Here is a 4,540-nt window from a genome sequence, read left to right as displayed (position 1 = left end):
CACCGCGAACATGAAGCATCAAGAACTTGATAACGTGATATTTAATAAAATTCAGGAAATTGGCCGACTCAAGTTGTCAGACTCGCGCAACAAGCAACACCAAAACATCATTAATGAGTTACAAATGAGTACTCATCAGAACGCAGTCTAAGCGTGGCTTCATCCTCTATAATATAGATATTGGATTTATATAAGCTTTTCGCGTCAGTATTTGAATAAGTCTATCGCTTTCTGAAACTTCGTTAATTAATGAAACATTCATGGTATTGAGGCTATGGTTCCAACTTAAAGATTTTTGACTTCGGATTTCTTATTTCAAAAATTATACTGTTATGTCGTTTAAATGTCATTTCTTACACTCATTTCGAGTATTACCATAAATAGTTAACATCTTCTGAGTATATTTTTTATACATGTGCATATTGGATAAAATTCATCAAAGTACTTGGCTGTCTCTCTCTAGGCAACAGGTGCTACTATAGACTGAGTATGGAATTGAAAAGTAAAGTCTCAACAGACAAAGACCAAACTCAATCCCTAATTATTCCCGTCCTGCTATATGGTACGGAGGCATGGACAAAGACATTTTATAGCCAACGCATTGGCAACGGCGAATACCAATTTCCAAAAATTTTGTGTAAATCGCATTTTAAAGTGTTCGAAACCAATGAGTTGCAGTTCAATGAATAAAATGCAATGAAAAAAGTCTGCAGTTCTTACATTTTATTTTTGTGTCGACGATTACGCTACTCAACAAATTTGAAGGAAAACTTTACAACTAATGTGTTAAGAGATGAAGTATTTAAAATGTCCTGGTTACAATTTTGAGTCATTCTTTGTAAATGGTGGGGATTTGAACCCACCCCTTAAGCGGATTGACAACAACTCCAAAAACCCTAAGAGTTAGGTAATTTTTACTATCATTTTCGGTTTTAGCAATCCCAAAGTAGGTAGCCTCTAAAATCGTAGTCGAAAACTGATTTTAAACTAGTGTTATTTAAACCCAGCATAAAATTGTACGAGAAAGGATACAATTGGGATAAAGTAGATACACATATGGCATTGGAGAGATTATAAAAGGTAAGTTCTTTATAAAAAATTAAAACGGTCCACCTTTAGGAATATTAAAAGACAAAATATTTTGCTCAATTACACTCCTCGTGATCATGAATTCAAGTTGTTTCAGTGGATATTGTTATATTTTGCTACTCATTCATATACTCGTACATACATACATTATTAAATACATTACCTTTATTTTCGTATATATGTACCTATATTATACACACATATGTGTGTATATACATATACATATGTATGTACGTACATTGAAATCAATCGACTTCAATTTATTAAAAAAAGTCATATTAAAAACTCTTACGATGCTCATGGACGATCTATTGTTGCGCATGCGTGTGGGCATAGATATGGCTTCAATCTCTACTGTTGCCTTGATAAAAAAGGAAACGTGCGGCAAAATGTGTTTACATACATAAGTTTGAATGTGCGTATGAATACAATTTAACTCAATTATTTTGAAATATTCGCAATTGAACAAAAAACTAAAGAACTTGATGTTTGAAGGTTCCGCTGTTAATCAGCGACAAATGTGTATGCGAGGTCGCACACAAATTCGTAATAAGTATACGAGTGTATGCGTGTATGAATATTTAAATTATAACAAGTTCAAAGATATCACAAGTAAAAGTAAATATCGCCAAAGTCACCGGCTCGTACGTACAGAAGTGCTTACTTGCAATATTTGTGCCTTGCTCAAATACACGCGTTTAATAATTTGTACCATGTAGAGATGTGTGTGTGTACGCAATAAAAATGAAAATAATAAAAAATCCTACACGAGACAGCACGAAACGCATAAGCGTGCAAAATGTCGCCTCTTTTGGCAAGTGATTACTTGTTGATCAACTCTCAAGGCGGCCTTCGGATAAATCGAAAATTTTTATGGTTATACATACATACATATGTATTTGAGAGTAAATACATACATAGGTATGCATATAAACTACATATATGCTGCTCTTAAAACAATGTAACGAAATTCAAATGTATCAACGAAATTTTGCTTGTGAACACTTCTTGGTAAACTGTATATCAACGCATGTCCATTAATTATGGATCGCACGTACATATGTACATAGATATTACATGCATATGCATACGCGTGCAATTCCTGCCCGATTGGCGTGGATTATAACTTTCGAAATCAAAACTTTAAAACAATTTTTTCATTTCATCAAAGAAATATGAGTTTTCTGAATTTATATACAAAACACTGTACCTGACAGGCGTTGTTCCGCCTAAAAATAACTACTTCAAGTAAGGGAGGCAAGTTTGAGTGAACCAAGAATTTTATACTACCGTTATTTACAAGAAAAGCTGGAGAAATGCTTTCGGCTGTTTCAAACCGTTATATTAAAAAATATTACATTAGTCATTATTCAGAGACACAGTATAAATGACTATTAAAATTGGTATTTTATAAATGTATATATTATATATTTAAATCAAACTAAAAAGTTAAAGATATTGGCTATATGAGGAAAGAATCGACCAGTCGATCGCGAAACAGTATATTGGTTATATGAAGCTTTAAGCAAGGACCAAGTGTCAATCATATGCAGCGCTAAACCGCACTATTTTTAAGAAAAATTTCCTTAAAGTACATTCATGTGTACATATGTTCTCCTACATACCATAAATGATTCAAGTTTGGATGAAAAGTCAAAACGAATGGAAATCACTTTATCTCGCTATCTCGCATACTTGGGATATATCTGGACTGATTGGATTAATATTTGCCATTATTCAAGTATGCTCGAGAGCATGCTTCCATGCAATTTTAGGAAGATAGCTCGTATATTATTTATACATATGTATGTACATATATACTTATATATGTATGTATATATACATTGGGTTTAAAGCCTGCTAGACTAACGAAAATCATTATACTTGTACGTAGGTCGTGGACCGATTTCATTCATTCTAATATAATATGTCCACTATTACACCCAATTTTACCAATTATATTAATTTTGTAAATCCTTATATTCGGTATGTGGAGCGTTTATTCACGAGGATACATTGTTATTAGAAAGTTTTTTTTTGTATTTTATTAAGATAATTTACAATATATATATCGCGATATAAAGTTAACTCTCTCATTAGAAATTGAGAAAGTGTCTTCTAAAGGAGTCCTCTGCACCGAATTCATCTACAAATGTTGATTTTTCCTATTTAATAGTCCTCTGGATTTTGATTAAACTTCTGGTTTAACTGCTAGGTTAATTTCCCAAATGATCAGTATATTGGGTACTGCACACGATTAAAGGATTTTCTAGATAAATTTTTTAAAACGTAGTTGACACCTATTCAACTTTTGATATCACATGACCTAGTACGTACAAGTGAAAATAAGGTAAACAACTCGGGCTCTGACACGGAATATAACAGATAAAAGATTCCAGTGAAATTATGCAGAATAAGGGTGAAAATGGATGGAGGCAAGTATACTTATTACGAGAAACAAGAAGAAAATATTGATTAGTAATCTGTGTTTGCCTTTTCCAATGAATACAAATCCAATTATAACCTTGATGCAACAATATCGATTGTACACATATAAGTATATGGCATTTAAAGACAATAACAAATAGGTAGGCACATTAAACTGGTTGTTTCAGCGACCAAAATTTTCCATATCTTTGTTATAAAATACATAATTAGTCAAAGTGAAATTTAAAAAACTCCTTTCCCTTATTTTTCACTCAATATGCTTCCGAACTTGTGTACATTCGAAATACTGTAAAATTAAGTGAACAAATTAAGAAATTAAGAAGAAGAACAGAGTGAAGAATGTGTTAGCAGTCGGTTCCCGTTTGGAACCAGACTAGTACAATATTCTACAAGTTCTTGCATAATTAGATGGGTAATGTGGCATTTGCCGTCCTATTCATTCATACATATGGTAAATATATAAGTACGTAACAATACTACCTGAATGAACTTATAATTTTACAGTTAATATGGTAAACAAATGGTAGCAAAATAATCAATAAGACTAAATTCATACGTTGGCATCTTAAAAGTCTCGTAACCTCAAAGCTTTCCATTCTTAAATAACTATATTTACACAATGAAGGCATTGTAACCAGGACTTATAAATGTGAATGTGTTAAGCAGAAATACCATCTAAACAATAATTTTTAAGTAGGAACTTATAAAAATCATGTTGGCATCGCACAGTTTTTATTTTTATTTTTTTCTCTGTAACACGTACGATATTATTATATCTGTAAATTAAATAATTTTCAAAAATTTTAATTTTATTTAAAAGTCATAGAGTTCTCCCTCTGGGTGAAATTCTGTCTAATAATACGACTGCTTCGTCCATTAATTTCCGTGGAATCACCCGAAACCAGACGGCCCCAACGCAAGTCGGTTTACTTGCATTTTGCAATTATCAAAAAAAAAAAAAGTTGTCGCAAAACACCACAAATTAACAAGAATTAAAAAACCA

Source organism: Bactrocera dorsalis, chromosome 3 (assembly GCF_023373825.1).
Source record: "Bactrocera dorsalis isolate Fly_Bdor chromosome 3, ASM2337382v1, whole genome shotgun sequence".
NCBI classification, from domain to species: domain Eukaryota; kingdom Metazoa; phylum Arthropoda; class Insecta; order Diptera; family Tephritidae; genus Bactrocera; species Bactrocera dorsalis.
The sequence above is the reverse complement of the archived record's forward strand: the minus strand, read 5'-3'. Positions refer to the sequence as shown.